This window comes from Bos indicus x Bos taurus, chromosome 23 (genome assembly GCF_003369695.1).
Source record: "Bos indicus x Bos taurus breed Angus x Brahman F1 hybrid chromosome 23, Bos_hybrid_MaternalHap_v2.0, whole genome shotgun sequence".
NCBI lineage: Eukaryota > Metazoa > Chordata > Mammalia > Artiodactyla > Bovidae > Bos > Bos indicus x Bos taurus.
In genome coordinates, this window is record NC_040098.1 from 52,614,648 (window position 1) to 52,633,118 (window position 18,471).

The following is an 18,471-nucleotide window of genomic DNA, read 5'->3' on the forward strand; positions in this document are numbered from 1 at the left end:
GCGCGCCGGCCGCTTAAGGAAGCATTGGGAAAACTCCTGAACTTTTGAGCATCCGTCACCCAGGCGAGGACTTTTTTACGCAGTTACATTTTTTCCGGGCCGCGGGGCCCCGCCCCGTCCCGGCTGCGGCGGCCAATGGGAGGCGGGAACGCCTCCGACGGAGCCGGAGGCCGAGCGGGCCGGCCCGCGCCCCGCCGCGGAGGACCGCGGGCTGGCCACACGCGCGCCCGCCCGCCGGCCCCGCTCCCGCGTCCCTGCCCGCACCCGCGCCGGCGCCCTCGGCCGTGGGCCCCCGCGCCCGCCGCCCGCGCCGGGCCCTTTCCCCGCCCCGGGCCCTGCGCTGGACGCCCATTGTTCCCGCGGCCCGGCCGGGCCCTCCGGTCCCCGCGCAGACCCTTCCTCGTCCGCTGCGCCCGGATGTCACGGAGTCCTGGGGCCCCGACTCTCCCATTCCCGCACTCTCCCGGCCCCTCCTCGCCGACCTGGCGCCCCGGTTTCCCAGGCTGCTCCTCCTCCCCTCCCCGCTCCCCCTCCCCTCCCCGCTCCCCCTCCCCTCCCCGCTCCCCTCCCCCCTTCTTCCCCCTCCCCCCTCCTTCCCCCCTCCCCCTCCTTCCCCTCCCCCTCCCCTCCTTTCCCCTCCCCCCTTCCCTTCTTCCCCCTCCCCCCTCCTTCTTCCCCCTCCCCCCCTTTCCTCCCCCCTCCCCCCTCCTTCCCCCTCCCCCTCCCCCTCCTTCCCCCTCCCCCTCCTTCCCCCTCCTCCCCTCCCCCTCCCCCTCCTTTCCCCTCCCCCTCCTTCTTCTCCCTCCCCCTCCCTTCTTCCCCCTCCTCTACTCCTCCGTACTCCCTCAAATCTACTCTCCCCGATCTGTCCCCCCTCCGCTATTCTCCCCTGCTCCCCCCACACTCTTCCTCCTCTCCCCTCCCCTCCCCTTCCCTCTCCTATCCTATTCTCCCCTCTGCTCCCCTCCCCTATTCTCTCCTCCCCTATTCTCCCTTCCCCTCCACTCCTGGTCATCCGTCTCCCCGGGTTCCCAGAAGTCCCCAGTCCCCCCAACCTGGAAGTTCTCCAGTCCTGAGCAGGGTTACAAAAAGGCACAGTTCTGAGTCCGACAGCAAGGCCGGCCGGAACTGTAGTCTGTTCTGGGTGGGAGCAGGGTTGTTGCTCCCACCTCACTGTTCCCGCGACCCCTCCCCAGTAAACAAGGGAGGGGGACATGGGGCCTTGCCAAGAGCTTGGGGCCGCCTTGGCGGCGGGGGTCTGCAGCGCAGGCTCCTGGAGCCTGGGCGTCCCTAGGCTCCTCGGGTTCACGGACAGGGCCGCCTCTGGGGGAGGCCGGCACCTTTCGGCCCAAAGGAGGATTCGGGCTGCGAACTCTGACGAGAGCCGGTGGTGACGAGTAAAGACGGCTACCTCCTTCCCCGCCCCGCGTGGCTGCTGCTTGCAGAGCTAACGGGTTGGGGAGGGGGGCCGTTCAGAATCGCACCTGCAGGGCCTTCGAGGGTCCGGGGACCCTAGACTTGCGGCTTGCGGCTTCTGGGGTCTGGGATGGAGGGCAGAAAGGAGCCGGCCTCCGGGCCTGCGGGGCTTTCTGTACTTCGGCCAACATGGAGCGGCCCTCCGGGCCCTCTCCTGAGGAACTACGCGCCTCGGGGGCTCTGAAGAGCCGCAGGGCGCCCCTCACACCTCCACCCCGGTTCCGGACAGTCTGGAACTGCCAGGATGTGTTGGGAGCCCTTTGGCTTCCCGGCTCGAGTCTGGCTTCCTCCACAGCCCCAGCCACAGCTGCGCTCAGTATCAGGGCGCCGGCCTGTACGGTGTTAAACTGTTGGCTTTCCGAGTGGACCCTGACGTGGAGAAACGGGGGTATCTGCTCCTCCCGAGCCGGCGGCACCTCCCCGAAGCCCGGCTCCCAGCGCCGCGCGGCCTGCAGAGCTCCTGGGCCGCTCAGGCCTGCTTCCCGGGCACCCCCCAGGCCGCGTCTCTGCCGCCTCGAAACCCTGAGTTACGGGCAGAGGCTCGGTGCTCCCGAACACCCCGTGGGGAGGGAGGAGCAGCGAACAGTGGGTTGGTGTCCAGCACCCTCCCGCGTCCCGCCGGAATCCGCTGCCTTGACCGAGGCCTTGTAGGCGCCCCGGTTTCAGAGCAGCCTGGAGGCCGAGGAAGTCAGCAGTCGCCCCGAATGCCTCGGCCTCTGGCGACTTCGGCCTTTAAACTGCGTTTCCACGGCTCGCGGTGCGCGGGCACCAACGCGGCCATGCAGACTCGCCGGTTTCCCCGGCGCGGGGGCCCGCGGCTCGCGCGGGAGACGTGGTGCGCACTGCCCGGCCCGCGCGGCCTCTCTGCTCCCGGCTCCGAGGCCCGAGAGGTGGAAAGAGGTCCTTACGTAAACTGCAAATCCGACAGCCGGCCTTGCTGGGCCGCTTCGGGGATGAAAGTGGCCGTTGTGAAATGAGTTTCTGACGCGCGGGGGATAAAGGAGGGTGCAGTTTACGAAGATCAACTTTCCCTGGTCCCGCTCTGGATATTCGCCAGGAAAAGATATTTGCGTTTGTGTTTTATAAGCTTCCTCGGAAGCAAACCTCCACAAAACGGCTTGATTGTATTTCAAGTACTCGACTTCTGTTACTATTGTCGGTGGTGGTGGTATGTGGACACGAAGGCACAGAAACGAAGTCTTCAGGGAATGGCGTGAAGCTTTTTATTTTCGGTCAGGGTTTCTGATGCCCCCTGCATAGTTCACTGTCCCCACGACCTTAACTGGCAGAAATGCCTTCGCAGGAAACCTTCGCTGTTTTTCTGACACCTCGCGGCTGCGACCTGCAGGTCCGAGGGCGACAGCGGTAATGGATGTGTTTCCTCGGATGGTCGCTGACCTTCCTGGCCCCATCCCTTCCCTGACCCGCCGGCCCGGAGGGTGGGGGCTTCACAATTCCTGGGCCCCTCGAGGGGGTCTTAGCTCTGGGGAGGGGCGTCACAGCCTTCCCCAAAACAGGACTCCGTGAGGAAGGGAGAGGGGGCGGGCCCTGCAGGAAATGCCCAACTGGGACCTGGTGACACCGCAGGAAGAGGGGGAGGGGTGACCCCCTGCTGGGCACCGGGAACTGGGGAGGGCAGCTTCTTTTCATGTCGTGATAAAGGGAATAGGGATCCGGGAGGGGGCAGGGATCCCCGGCCCAGAAAAGAATTCCCAATGGGCTGTAAGTTCAGCCCAAGTTCCTGGCATTGTCCTCCAGAGACCCTCTCGGGAACTTTCCAGCGCCCCTGCCCCCCCACCCCAGCCCCGGACATTGATCCTCCCCAGACACAAGCAGGCCCCTCCGCCCAGTGTCCAGCGGATCCAGCTGGCTCAGCGGGTGCCCTGCGGGGAAGCTGGCCCCTGGGGGTGCAGGTCGGGGCTGGTCTGAGGACGGTTACAGGGGGCGTCAAGAAAAGCTGGTTGGCAGTCAGCCCAGGATGGGGGGACGCTGCACACTTCATGGACAGTGGGACCCGAAGTCGCCCCACTAGACTGAAGTCACTGAAGCAATTGTAGCCAGGTCCGTTTTGGGGTGTCTTCACGCTATTTAGGTTCCTGTGGAAGTTCTCCACATGGCCTCCTTGAGGAAGAGCTGAAGTCCAGGGGTGGGGGAGGATACGCGCCGGCAGTGATCCTTATTCGTTATCAGACTCTCGGACAGGCTGGACGGGCAGGGAGCACTGGACATCTGCATATGGCAGGGGGGGAAGACTCCCAGCCTTCTGGAAGATGGACTTCTCTCTTCGGGGGGCTTCGGAGTACTTGTTCTGTTAATGCAGTCTTCCTGTCTCAGTCCCCTGCTTAGTAGAAAAACCATTCTTATGATAAATAAAAAGTGTGTTTGTTTTTCGATTTTAAAAATCGAAAACAATCTGATGCCAAAGTGATGCCTGTGACTGACCGGACTGTGGAGCTGCTGTCCCAAGGGCGGCCTCCACAGGAGGTTCATGTGACGGGAATTCAATGCCCCCCAGTCCCCACGACAGCCGTCCCACTAATTACTCTTAGTTGCAGGAGTGTGCCCACACCTGCTCAGGATTGCCTGGGCTTGGCCCACCTGCTTCTGGTCGCAGAGAATGCTGGATTCCCAGAACGTTTCTGGGGCGCAGAGCGAGCTGAGTGCCTAGAAGGGGCTACAGGACAGGAGGGGAGCTTTACCCACGGTCCTGGCTGTGCATGCTGGGGGCTTCCTTCGTCCTGGCAGAGGTGGGTGGAGAAGACAACTGCCTCCTCTCCTTAGCCATCCAGGATGAAAATAACATGTTAAGCATGGATGAACGGAAAGTACCAGTCTCCACTCAGGTTCTTCCCACCCGGGTCCCCACTGAGACTTGGGAGCAGCCTGGCCTGCAAGGGCCGACGACCCGCGGGGCCCCAGGTGCGCGGTGCGGACGACAGAGACGCGGCGCAGGGGCGCCTTCCGACCCACGTGTGGGCTCCTCCGGGTGTCGGAGGAAAGGCCTCTGTGTGCAGACAGACCCGAGGGCCAGCAGGCCCCGCAGCGGGGAGGAGTTGGCCGCACCTCTTGGCGGCGGGGCCTCGTCCCGGGACGGCTCCCCTGCTCTCCAGTCCGGTTCGGGAGCCCCACGCGCAGAACCAGACCGCTCGGGAGCGGCCTGAGGAGCCCGAGCCCCAACTCCCCGGCCCCTCTGCGAGCCCGCGGCCAGGGACCCGGGACGCTCCATCCACCCGGCCCAGGGCGCGGCCGGCCTGCTCCCCAAGCTCCCGGGCGGCCGTGGGGTCCTCGGCCCAGCCCGCCGTCCACACTTTCAGGGCGGGCCCGGCCGGCACCGGCTCCGGGCAGCCAGCCTCCGGGTCGCCGTGTGCGTCCGCACTGGGGAGTGCGGCTCGGCGGGGCCCACAGACTTCCCTCCGTGGCCGCTAGGGCGCTGGGCAGGGAAGCAGGGGGGTCGGGGGTCCGCACCTGAGGCGGGAGCTCTGAACCCGGGGGCGCAGGTCCCCCGGCCAAGCCGCCCGCTGCGCGGGGCTCTGGCCGTCCGGCTCCGGCTCGGCTCTGCGCGCGCCCCGAGCGCCCCCTGCCGCCCGCGGCCGCCCCTGGGCGACCCGACGCGCCTCGGCGCCCCGGCCCAGCCCCTCAGCGCAGCCCAGGGAGGGGTCTCTGCGGAAGGGGTCCCGTGGGCGGCCTCATCGCCAGGCGGAGGGCCCGCCAGCCCGGCTCCTGGCCCTCGCACCCCGTAAGCTCGCCAGCGTGCCCGCGGAAAGGGTCGGCCGACAGGCCCCTTGGAGGGACCGGCTCAGACTCCCGGCACAGGCCTGGGGGCCTTTGTTCCAGGGACCCTAGGCGACCAGGCTGGAGGCTGGCAGCCCCGGCCGCATTCCTCCCAGCGGCCCCTTTAATTGATGGACACGTTACAGAGAAAGAAGGGCCTTTTCGGCAAGTGAGCTACATTCTGGGAGATGCCAAGGAATGTATTTACTGGCAGCCAGGTTTGCCAATAAAAGTTGCAAATGAAGACCTCTGGTTTCCAGGAAAAAGTACTTCTGTTTTTTAACCGCTCCTTAGTCTTAATTACCAAAAAACTGAACCCCCAAAGAATCGATTTGGAGAACAGGGCGGGGGTGGTGGGGCCGCTGGCTTCAGCGCGGACGCCAGCCCTGTGCGAATTTCCACCGGAGCCCCGCACACAGACGGCGCGCGGATGCGGCCCGGGTGGAGCCCTGCGAGACGCTGGGCATGGAGGGATGCACTCGTGTCAGGGCTGTTTAGTTTGGAAATGAAAATTTAAGGAAAGATAAACTACAGCGAATCAGGGCAAGTTTCCACAGAATGTGGGTGGGAACACACGTCTGAAAGGAGAACAGCCACGGTATAGTCACTGTGGTCGCTCCCGGATCTTTTAAGGCCAGTGGTTGACTCGAGTTAAACTTGATGGCGACAAACTTGTGACTGACTTGTACCGAGGTCCACTTTGCTTGGGATCACAAAGACCCCAGCCAGAATGAGAAAATCTCTCCACGCCCCAAAGCTGGCCTCCTCCAGCAGGCCTGGCGGGGGCGGCAGGTGGACCCGGTCAGGGGTGGGGAGCCGGGGATTCAGGGTTGTCCTGTCCAGGGCCGAGAGTGCCATTCCCGCTGAATCCTGGCGTGGGTGCCGTCCTCTGTGCCTCTCACGGGAGGAGGCTGGGCTTAGGTGACTTGCTGGGTCGCGCGCCATCCCTCTGCTGTGTCTCTTGGCGCTAAGGTGCCCTTTGCGATAACGTATGTGGCTTATCTGCCCCCGAGAGAAGACAGTAAACTATTAAACCTCATCTGTGTTAAGTCTGATGATTTCAGATGTTAAAGCGTGTTTCTCAGGTCGTTGGTAGGTGAGCTAACCCGTGTAATCGGCAGACATACGGAGGTGTCCTTGTTCAGAGTATTCCCAGCAGACAGATGCATCGCCTGGGCTGGACACCTCTGTGGAGGTCACTACGGGAACACGTCCACCCCAGGGTCCCGTGTCTGCTGCGATCACAGATGGCCCTGTGCTGGCCAACAGGCGCTCTCGTGCCCGAGGGCCGCCCTGGCTCCTCCCCTGGGTCTCCCATCCACGTGGGTGTCCCAGGACCATTCTCCTGGAAACAGGAGCATAGAAGACGAGGTGCTCTTTCCAGTCCCCTTCATGGCTGGTCCTAACCGCTCAGGAGGAGCAGCCAGCAGGGCCTTGCAGGCTGGGAGAGCTCAGGGCACTGCTGGGAACCCCGGCCCATCACTCTGTGCCCTCGGAGACTCGGGAGGGTGAGGCAGGGGCACAGGGCCTCAGACCTCCACGACCCCATGAGGGTACTACCTGGCTGTCACGTCTCAGAGGGTAAGCCTGAGGCTTGGGTCACCTGCTTCTGAAGTGGGTGAGCCCCAACTCCCAGCCAAGATTTGCAGAGTCCCCAGCGAATAAGGGTGGTGAGGGGTTAGGGTAGGGGTGGGGTGGGGTGGGAAGGGGGCGGGGGAGGTGCTTCTGCAGCGCTGGGGCTCTGCTCTCCCGGGGACAGGGTAGCAATGTGTCCTGGGCCCGTGGTGCCTGGGGGCCCTTCTGGGGCAGGACTCCCTCTGTCTTCCCAGGAATGGCCTGCAGTCCCAGCTCTGGCGGGCGCGTCCCCCCAGCCAGTGGCCGCGGCAGGGGCGGGCACCTTAGGCCAGACTCCCCGGGGACGCCAGCCGCCACTGGCCAGCTCTGGCGACAGCCTGGGACGGTCCTGCTTCCCTTCACGAGCAGCCGGCGAGGGCGTCTGCCCCCCCGGGTGCCGTCTGTGTGCGCAGGGGCGCACGCGGAGTCCCGCACCAGAGCATGTGTTTAGTCTGTCTCGCTGACGTCCTTCCTGAACAGATGGGAAGAGGAAACGCTCCTCTCGGCCATTTTTGCCGGCGCTACCCCGGCTCATCCATCATTTTCTCACCTCCCGTCCCGGGACGCCGCTCTGCACCGCCGGTCTTGAGCAGCCGGTCCCGGGAGAGGCCTCTCCGCAGCCTCTCACACAAAGGTTTACATTATTGGCCATCCCTGTGATGAAATGGGCTCCAGATTAGATAAGGTTAAATTACACTTTTATAGGGTGCCAGTATCGTCTTAGGAGACGTTCTCTTTTCATTTGAGTGTGCGCTTGTAATAATAGTTTGTTTTTATACTTATCTCTCCTCTAAAGCAGACAACATATATACACGCTGTGACTTATTAGGGAGAAGACCACTCACTGCCCACAAGGTGGGGGTGGGGGGAACCTCAGTTATTGCCAAGAAAGAGCACGTTGCTCACAGCTGGGACTCCTGGGAGCCGGCCCAGCCCGCCGTGTGGAGTGCCCCGTCTGTGTGGTAACTGCGTGGTGCCCGCCCGGTGCCATCTTAAACAGCCCATAGTAGCTCTCATTGTTCGCCTTTATGAGTCCCAGCTATCAAAGATGGTTTGTTTGGTATATTTGTTTTAGTAAGGAACCCGTCCAAAGGCAGACAGACATGTCACTGGGAAAATGTTTTGGCAGGAGTCGAGCAGGGGTTTTACATAATAGGAAAACAAACGGGCCGCGCCCTCTCACATCAAGGCAAACGCAGCCACAAGTTCAGCTCGTATCGGTCACGTTGTCCCCTGCCTGCTGGAAGTGAGTGAGTTTTCTAGTAAGCATCACCGTCATCCACGTCAACTGTTTTTTCTGGAACGGGCTCAGGCTCAGCCAGACTGTAGCGCATGGTCCATTCTAGCCTGTCGTTGGACGTTTTAAAAGACAGGGCTAGTGCATTGCAGTCCCATTGCCTTTGACTTGAAGAGTCTGTGTTTCACGCTCCTCCTCCGTTTGGCAGCGTTCGGGTGTTCCTCGATTATGCGTTCGATGAAGTAAACAAGCTTTTCTGACTCTCCTTTTCCTCCTCTCACTGCTGGAACATCAGCCTTCCTGATGGTATCTCTATAGCTTTGCTGATTTCAAGGAGGTTCAATTATCAGACGGTGCTGACAGCCTGTCGTAAATCTCATGAAAGGACAGTGGTGCTTTCTTTTCCAGCACTGCCAAACGTTTTCCAAGTAGGTAAGCAGAAAGCGTCCCCTAGCAGATCAAAGTTACATTAAACACAGGTCAAGTGCTGGCTTCGAAGTTCTCGGTCACGTCCCTTTAAAAACGCTTTTCTCTGCTGGGCCTGGGTCTGCTTTTCCAAGGTCAGTATAGCTTCCGTTTTGTCCAGCAGATAAATGCGTGCTGCAAGTGTGTTCATCAGGCGGAGAATAAAGACCGTGGGCACACCACTTGTTCTTTGCCTTGGGAAAAGTCTGACTTGTGACTAATCCACGTGAGTATGTCTGCAGATTCAGCTGATCATCCACCTCTGTGCCCACTTCTGGCCATTTTACATTGTATTTAACATTTGCGATTAGCTGCGGGTGGAGTGTGGCAGGAGAGAATGGAGGTGAGGTCAGAGAAGGACTTAGAGACCAGGTTGTTGAGGAAGAGATTTGATGGGCTTTTTGTGGGTTTCACCTTCTGTTAAAAGGCAGGACAGCTGTGGCTGTGTGGTTCTGGCTGAGCCCCACAGAGGGGACAGACGGGAGGTTCGGGGCTGGCCTTCTCCGTGCTGGCTGGACTTTCTTTCTTTGTGGGGGGGGGGGGGGGAAGGGTATTTTTGTTCAAGCATGCCCCCCCTTTTTTTTTCTTTTTTCAAAAGACACGTGAACTCTAATACTTCACCTCAAGTTGCTTCTGTAGCGCCCACTTCTCTCTGTGCCCTGGGAGAGAGGCGGGGGTGTGGGGGCTGGTGGAGATGGAGGGACCCACGTGGAGGGGAGGAAAGAGCCCCCCCACCGCCTCCTGCGGCAGGTCCAGGTCGGGTGGCAAGGTCAGCACGCTGGCATCAGACACCCTGAAGCTGGTGCAGTGGGAACCAGGCTCTTGTCAGGAGCAGAAGATAATTTGAGGGGAAGCAGGGCTCCCTGGGCAGCTGCCCGGCCAGACATGAGCTCTGAGCAATATGTGCTCCCATAGAAGGCAGGGTTCGCACCAACGCAGGGAATCTTTGGGGTCTTCCTGCGGGTGGAAGGCGGGGCCGTCTGCTGGGGACAGGGTCCTATGGGCCACTTGGCCAATGGGGTCCACCTGGGAGCAGCCACTAGGCAGGGGTCACCCCCGCACTCTGTCTGCAGGGCCCACGCCCTCTCCTGCCTCGAATGTGGGTGTTCCTGGCGAATAGTTTCCGTCTCAGTGTGGAGCTGTGCATCTGCCTGGCCCAATTTCTGCCCACGTTCGGTGTGCACCATGAAAGGCCATTTTTCTTTTTGAAGCAGATCCAAAATAATACACATGATGAAGTGCAGGCAGGATGCTTGTGGAAAAAGGCAACTTCTCCCAATTTTTTCAGTGGAACGGATGGCTGAGCCCTGTGAGCCGCATCTGTCGGAGGAGCAAAGCTTCCCCCCTTCAAGTCGGGGTATCAGCCGCAGAGGGGAGTCCAGAGCACCCCGACGGCAGGGCCACATGGCCGAGGCCCGCGGCTCCCAGCGGACGGAACGCCCGCACCAGTGCTGAGCTGTGCCTCGGTTTACTTTGTCCCCAAAGGAGAATAACATGTGTCTTTTACTTAGAAGACAGATTTTTATCAAATGATCTCAATGGAGAACCCTTGGAATGCCTTTGAAAGTCAACTGTAAATACAGGAAATCGAAGAACGGTGATTACAAATAGCGGTTGGGTCTCTGAGCATCTGGTTAAAGCCATTGGACTTTCAGGTTTCTGCTCCGACCAGCGCACACCGACGGGACTGTGTGTTCAAGTCTGTTTCTGCAGATGAAGAGCTTGACTGGCCACGGAGGACTGACCGCGGGCAGAGGGGCCTGAAGGCCAGTACTGGCGATGGAATGCGTCTGAGCCTTCTCGCTGAGCTTCAGAGGAGACAGAGCTCCCAAGTCTAGGGGGAAACGCCTCCGTATTCTGCAGCAGATACTCGATCGTAAACGTCCACGGACGACGCAGCTACCACACTGCGAGTGGGTGTTAAGGGTGTTAAGCTTGTCAACAGTGCAAACTTTGAAGCAAAGCTTTTGGAAGCAAGTTGGCTGCCCATGAATGAGAACGTCAACTTAACAGGATCGTGAAAGGTCATCATTAGGAGCACCGTGCAGATATGACATGGTGATGGTTCCCTTGGACAAAGAATGTCAAGGAAAATGCAGAATGGAAACGGTGGCCAGAGTAGTGGAGTGACGTTTCCTTCCAGCTCAGCGTGTCTTTGACATCTGACGATGCAGGTTTTAAACTCTGAAGTGGGGAAGCGGAATCTGGAAAGGGCTGTTTGTGACTCGAGATGGAGGCAGTCGTGTCCTCAGGAGGAGCGATCCTGGAAGGAAGCTGCTGTCAGCCAGTCTGGAAATTCCAAGGAACAAGTGTGGGGCAGGCAGAGGGCCTCCAGCGGGGTGTGGGAAGAGGGGAAGTGGGTGTCGTGAGAGGTGTAAATGGCCCAGAGTCATTTGGTGAGAGGGAGAGATAAACACGGGCCCACAGCCCTGGGAAGGCGGAGAGCCTCGCTGCTGCAGCTCCGTGGGCATAGGGTTTCAGTAAAGCCCTTTATCTCCCTCCGCTCTGATGTTATCACACCTTTAAAATGGTAAATCATTTATATAACATTTGCCGATTCTCAAATGAAGGGGCTGCAAGTTAACATGCAGACAAGGAGGGCGGTGGGGGGAAGCTGGAGGGTATTGATTTACCTCTGGTTCTGCCTGAGTCTTATCTCTGAGCTTGTGGGGGCTGGGCGGAGAGGGGAGCCTGGGGGAGGGCCCACTGCTCCCGAGCTGCTCTTCTGGTTTTTCTGGGCTGGTGTGTGTGTGTGTGCGCACGCGTGCGTGTGTCTCTCTGGGAGGCTCAGGGCAAATGACTCTGGCTTCCCAGGGAAAGCAGGATTTGGGGGGCTCCCAACTCTGGGCAGGCGGGCTGCTGAGCGCCCCCCGGAGCTGTTTTCTGGGAAGAAGAGCCCCTGTGTGATGTCAGCCGCGCAGCAGCCCACCCTGTCCTGCTGCCCTTCAGCCTACAGGGAGGAGAGGTCATTACAAGTCCAGGACCAGCTTGCTTTAGACACACCCAGTGTGATGCCTGGTTCTGGACCTGGAGTTAAAAACTAACGGTAGGTTCCACATTTTGGCCACACTTTGCACATGCAGTTATCACGGCTTTTCGTGCACTGATGCCAACTGTTCCCTCGTGGATCCATAAGCGCAGGTTCCCGCGGTCTCAGCTCCCTGCGGGCCTCCGGTCCGGCCGCGGGGCCGGTGGAGCTCTGGCGCCACCGCGCGGCGGACGCGGAGACTGCGGGCGGGAGTAGGCCGAGCCGGCTGGGGGTTTCAGGCTGTTTGCCGGCCGGAGGCCTTCCAAGGGGGTTCCGCAGGCAGTGGTCCAGGCATCTTTGCAGCTGGGTCCTTACACCGACTCCAGCTCGTTAGGGAGAAGGGGCCGCTGAATGTCAAGTGACGCTGGGGTCCGTTTTGGTGGGTCTGTTTCTGTAAGGTGTGCAGGAAATCTATGAGTGAGCTGGACGCCCTTTGCCTGCTTCCCTGGCCCATCCGTCTCCAGACCCAAGAGCACCTGTTCGAGGTGGCCGAGGCCAGCCAGGCTCAAGGTGTGTGCCGGGCACTCGCTCTGCCTCCTGCACTCTGCACCGCCCCCCCCCCCCCCCCCCCCGCCGACCTCCTGCAAACCCTGCCAGCCTCCTTAGAGCAGCCCTACAGCTCTAGTCCCTGTGCCCCAGGGGCCAGGCCCAGGCAGACTCGAAACGACGAGGGGCTGACTGTGCCCCCAAGCCCTCTGTCCCCTGGTGCCCACTGCCAAGTCTGTGCCTGGGGCCCAGCCCCCACGGCACCAGGCTCTTCAGGGACATCTGAGGGGCACGTGGCCGTCATCCCCTCCCCCGACGCAGTTCCAGACACAGTGAAAGACCCTGTGGGGGCCCTTCCCCTCAGTGGGCCACTCCGAGGGGATCCCCTAAACCAGCCCTCCGGGCAGCTGACCATCTGGATGCATTACCTGGAAACCCAGGCCTTGGAAAAACCTCAACTACAGGGGCCATGGTGGCCAGATTAGTTAATTCAAGTGATGGTTTTAACATGGCGATTAATACTTGATGATAATCAAGGGATCGAACCCAGGGATCAAACCCAGGTCCCCCGGATTCTTTACCAGCTGAGCCACAAGGGAAGCCCAAGGACAGTGGAGTGGGTAGCCTATCCCTTCTCCAGCGGATCTTCCCGACCCAGGAATCTCCTGCATTGCAGGTGGATTCTTACCCAATTGAGCTACCAGGGAAGCCCGATGCTAATTAACAGTATTGCTGTTTTAGCACGAGTAGTAACAAATCTGCGTAACAAAGGTGTTCATGACCGTCTGGAAGGGTTCCTGGAATAATTGCATGGGGCTCACGCTCACCTCTGAGTCCCTGAGTCCACCTTCCCGGGACACTGGCTCACAGCGTCATCAGAAACACGTCTCCGGGTCATCCCCATGCTGGCCGGGCCTTTTCTTCCTCTTCTGCTTTGCCCAGAGCAGGGCTCTGCAGGGGGGACTGTCTGTCTGCTGGAACGGCCAGTGGGTAGAGGCCCTAGTGGGCAGCCCTGGTGTTGGTGGGGACCACAGCTGTCTGTGCCGAGAGGAAGACGGAACCACTAATTCAGCATCTCCAGCAAAAAGATTCTAAGGGAGAAGGGTCTGAATTTTCACTTCTAAGTCATAAAGGTGGCCAGGACGTGGTACAACACCCTCGGTGATGGGGTGGGCGGAAGCACATGTGGGTCATGGCCACTCAGGAAGGTCTCCTGGGCTGGTGGCTGCACAGGTCGCCGTCACTGTGGCCAAGGCGTCGGGTGCCTGGCGGTCTGTCCTTCCACCCCTGGCCGCAGCGGCCCTCGCCAGTGTGAAGCTCTGATTCCAGGTGGGGACGAGCCCAGGCAGACGCCCCTGGGTGCTGTGAGCTGGGTGAACCGGTTCCGAGGGCATCTGGCGCCCTGGGGATGTGGTTACCTCCCGGCAGGCTCTCTCTGCCCAGGCAGTGCCAGAGCGAGGTTATATAAAAAGCCTTTATGAGCCAGGGAAAGTGTGTGATTTGTCCTGGAAGAACATAAAGCTCATTGTTCTCCCCCAGCCGCAGGTTGCTCTCAGCTCCGTTGGTCTCCTGGGAACGTTCGCTACCTGCTCCCGCTTCCACGGGCTTCGGGAGGAGGCTGCCAGACCACAGAGCTCTTGCCCTTCCGAAAAGAGAGAGAAAACGGGGCTCTCCCACCTTCCTCCGATTTCACGAAGAACCGACTCTGGACAGGTTTCCTCAGCGTGTTGACTCGTGTAGAACTCATGATACACGTATGTCTGTCAGTCAGAAGGGTTCAGCCATATTCAAGCGCAGACGTTCAACACTCCCTGCCTCAGCTCTGCGCTCTTGGGTTCACAGACCTGAGAGCTGCTGGGGAAGCCGGGGGCAGACACAGCCCGTGAGAGACCCCGGCAGACCTCCTGGTGGACACGGTGTCCAGGGGACAGGCTGAGTGGCTGCAAGGGAGCCCGTAGCTGCTGACCCTGCCCCGGCAGCACCGACTTTACGGGCCTGACAGTCGTTTCTGTGCCTGCACCTTGCTTCTTGCTTTCTTTTGAAGACAGTGACACAAAAACATTTAAAAAATCATATCTACACACACGCACGCACGCATGCACGCACGCACGCACGCAGATCTGGATTCAGCCACACTCATCTTGCGGCTCTCAGTGACTGAGCAGAATGAAGAGCCGTCAAGTCAGGGGGCATCCCCTTGTTTCTGTAGCTGGACCCCAGGCCCCAGGAATCAGCCTTTGCTGACACCCCACAGGAAGAGAGAATCCCTCTGCTGCCTCCCCTGCCTCCCCCAGAGAAAGTGCTCATCCTCTGCCACACCCACCTTTGCCGCCGGAGGAGCAGGACTGTGTTTGGCAGGTGGGGATGTGGGGCTGGCAGGGGCACCTACCTGGGGCTTCCTCCCTGGAAGCAGGACTCGGAGGCCGCCTTCTCTGGACAAAGGTGCTGACAGGGCCCGGCGCCCTTTGCTCTGGGGCTGAGGTGCACGCAGACGCACAGGGGCCACAGGTGTCTCGAGCACTGTCCGCCTGGTGTGAGCAGCCCCGCCAGGCTTCCAGAACCCTCTCCTGAGGGGGACCTCTCCTGAGGCTGATGAGTCTGGGGAAGCAGACCCTGAGCCTGTTTCTCCTGAGCTCCTACGTGTGTTTGACGAGCCAAGCAGAGAAGCCTTCTGCATCACTTTTCTCCTTGCAAATCCTGGGCCCCGCTCTCAAAATCGCCTAAGGATCTTTCCATCCGTTCAAAGGAAAAATGTGTTTCAGACTCGGAACGTGTCTCTTTATAGCCGCACGATCGTCACGTCATGGAAGAAGCACGCGGCTCCTGGGAGTAGGGGTACCTGACCATAAAGGGCTTTTGGAGGGTGACTTTCCACTGAAGGAGCCCGAACGTCAGACTTATCGGGCTGTGAACTTCTCTTTCTGGGCTGAGTCTAGCAGCAGGTAGGTTTTTTTTTTTTTTTACCAGATTGAGCAAAATTAACCTTGCAGGAGGACAAAGGGGCGATAGAGGAGGAGATGGTTGGGTGGCATCACCGACTCGACGGACATGAGTTTAGCAAACTTTGGGAGATAGTGATGGACAAGGAAGTCTGGTGTGCTGCAGTCCATGGGGTTGCAGAGAGTCACAAACGACTGAGCCACTGAACAACAGTAAATCTTGCTGGGTGTGTGTGTGTTGGTGTGTGTGTGTTGGTGTGTGTTGGTGTGTGTCTGTGTCAGTGTGTGTATGTTGGTGTGTGTGGTATGTGTCTTCATATGTAGGTGTGTGTTTTGGTGTGTGTGTGTATGTTGGTGTATATGTGCTGTGTATTGGTGTGTGTTGGTGTGTGTGTATGTTGGTGTGTGTCAGTGTGTATGTGTTGTGTGTTGTATGTGTGTGTTGGTATAAGTGTATGTTCATGTTTGTATGTTGGTGTGTGTATACTGGTGTGTGTCGGTGTGTGTGTGTGCATGTCGGTGTGTGTGTTGGCGTGTTGGTATGTGGGTGTGTTGGTGTGTGTGTTGGTGTGTGGGTGTGTTGGTGTGTCAGTGTGTGGGTGTGTTGGTGTGTGTGTGTTGGTGTGGGTGTTGGTGTGTGTGTCTGTTGGTATGTTGCTGTGTATCGGTGTGTGCGTGTTGGTGTGGGTGTAGGTGTGTGTGTATATTGGTGTGAGTGTTGGTGTGTGTGTGTTGGTGTGGGTGTTGGTGTGTGTGTCTGTTGGTATGTTGCTGTGTATCGGTGTGTGTGTGTTGGTGTGGGTGTAGGTGTGTGTGTATATTGGTGTGAGTGTTGGTGTGTGTGTGTTGCTGTGTGTGTGTGTTGGGGTGTGTGTATTGGTATGAGTGCTGGTGTGTGTATTGCTGTGTGTGTATGTTGCTGTGTGTGTGTTGCTGTGTGTATGCATTGGTGTGAGTGTTTGTGTTTCTGTGTGTGATTGAGTGTTGGTGTGTGTGTGTAGTGCTGTGTGTCAGTGTGTGTTGGTGTGAGTGTGTGTGTTGCTGTGTGTGTTGGTGTGAGTGTGTTGCTGTGTGTTGCACTGTGTGTTGCTGTGTGTGTGTGTGTTGCTCTGTGTGTGTCGAGGTGTGTGTGTTGGTGTGTGTTGGTGTGAGTGTTGGTGTGTGTTGTTCTGTGTGTCGAGGTGTGTGTGTTGCTGTGTGTGTCAATGTGTGTGTGGGGGTGTGTGTGTCAGTGTGTGTGTTGCTGTCTGGGTGTGTGTGTTGCTATGTGTGTTGGCATGTGTGTTGGTGTGTGTGTTGCTCTGTGTGTGTTGCTGTGTGTTGGTGTATGTGTGAGGGGAGGGGCACTGGAGATCAAAAGCTGCAGGAGCAGAGACTTCCGCTCTTCTCCTCTCAGAGCCGGGCTGGCACGTCCCCATCAGGCACCAGCCCTGAAGTGAGACCTCCAGGTCTCGGGTCACCTGGGCGGTGCAGCTGGGTGACTGGGGACGCTCTGTGCAGAGCCAAGCTCGTCTCTCCCCTGCAGGCCTCCTCAGCGCCTCCAGCACAGGTTGGAATCCCATGAGGTGTGTGCGTCCCACACAGGCCAACCGTGGAGCATCTCCCAGACTGCTGTTCTCTGGTTCCCTCTTGGGGAACGCTCCTGCAGAGGCTGGGTGGGACCCCGGCTGCACGGGGCACGTCCAGGGAAGAGGCGGGACCCAGGGCGTGGGCTCCGGGGCTGCTTCCACGGGGAAGGAGGCTGCCTGAGATGGTCAGCGCCGTCTCTCCCGCATCTGTCTGTCCTGATGGCAGACGGCACACTGTGCCTGGTGGTCTCACAGAAGTATTTGTCAAGCCCTGGCTGCAAACAGGCGCTGGGAGTGGGCAACGTGTGGAACAGGGCTGGGGGTGCCAGGAGGGAGAGGAGCCCCGGGCCTTTGGTCTTGGACTGGGGCTGGGGTGCCAGGAGGGGAGAGGAACCCGGCGCCTTTGGTCTTGTCTCCACGCCGCGCTGACCGTGGTCCCAGCTCAGCCACCACGCACAGGTGTCTCAGGCTCCTCGAGCACAGTGAAGCTGGGCACAGGCGGTCAGGTAATCACTGTGCCCAAACACTGTGGCTTCCCTCTCCCCTAGCACTTCTCATGGGTCAGGGTCGCCTGCACAGCTGGACCACAGAAGCAGGAGTGAAGTCGCTCAGTCGTGTCTGACTCTTTGTGACCCCATGGACTGTAGCCCGCCAGGCTCCTCTGTCCAAGGGATTTTCCAAGCCAGAATCCTGGAGTGGGTAGCCTTTCCCTTCTCCAGAGGATCTTCCCAACCCAGGGATCAAACCCAAGTCTCCTGCATTGTAGGTGGATTCTTTACCAGCTGAGCCACAAGGGAAGACCTGGACCACAGAGGAGACTCTACAACATCGCCCCAAAGTGGGCTTTTGGGGGAGAGGCAGCCCCTCTCTACCTTGGTGTGACGCAAGGGCGGGCACTGGCCGTGTCTGCACACAGGAAAAGCCTGAAAACGGTACGATCCACGCGTCCTGCGTGCTGGGTGCTCTGGCGGGCATGGGGCAGCAGTGTGAATGAGAAGAACTTCTGCCCGGTTGGCAGACTTCTAAACTGATGGTTGGACAGCATCCGTGCAGCCACCGGGTCTCAGACACGTCCCCGGGGCCAGGATCACCCCGGACAGTGGCTGGGTGTTGGCAGAGTTCAGGACAGGGGTTCTGAGTGGAGTCGACTCTTGATTGTTGGGGATCACGTGAACGTGCTGAAAAGGTACGTGTGACGGTGTCCGGCCAGAGGGAGGCGGGGAGGACAGGCGGCCTCTGTCACTGGCGGTCGTGGCCGCAGGGCAGCCCTGGCCTTGTGGTCGGCCGTCTCTCCAGAGGCTGGCTCTGCCCGGACATGCCGTGACGACGCGGCCGGCGACGACTCAGCCAACGGCAGGTGTGGGCGCTCAGTTTTCAGAAGGAATTTTCTCTGCTGATGACATGTGCAAACTGAGGTGGAGACTTGAGCCCGTGCGGCGGTGGCATGGAGTGCAGCCTGCCTGCGTGCTTCATCTGGAAGGTTCTGGCAAGCGTGCTCTTGCGGCCACAGGTCTGGGAACGGCCTCGTGTCTCCGTTTCTCGGCCCAAGTCAGCAGTTGTTCCAGGACATCATGCGCTTGTGCTCTGAACTTGGCCACACGGCGATCCTCTGTGTCAGACTCTCGAGGAATCGTGATCGGGGAAGGTTCCCTACGTGAGGTGGGTCTGGAAGGGGCCATCGAGAAGTCTGCAGCCCTGCTGCTCACGCAGGTCGCTTCACCTCAGCTCTCAGGCCCCTTCCTGGGACTTAACCCTGGGAGTTAACCCAGGTGAGCCGAGCCCACCGCCGGGGACGCGGTCCACACCCTTGCACGCGCGGGCAGAGGCCGGGCCCTCGGGGGCAGCCGAGTGTCCCAGCCACTTTAATCACCTGCTCGTGACCGTCTG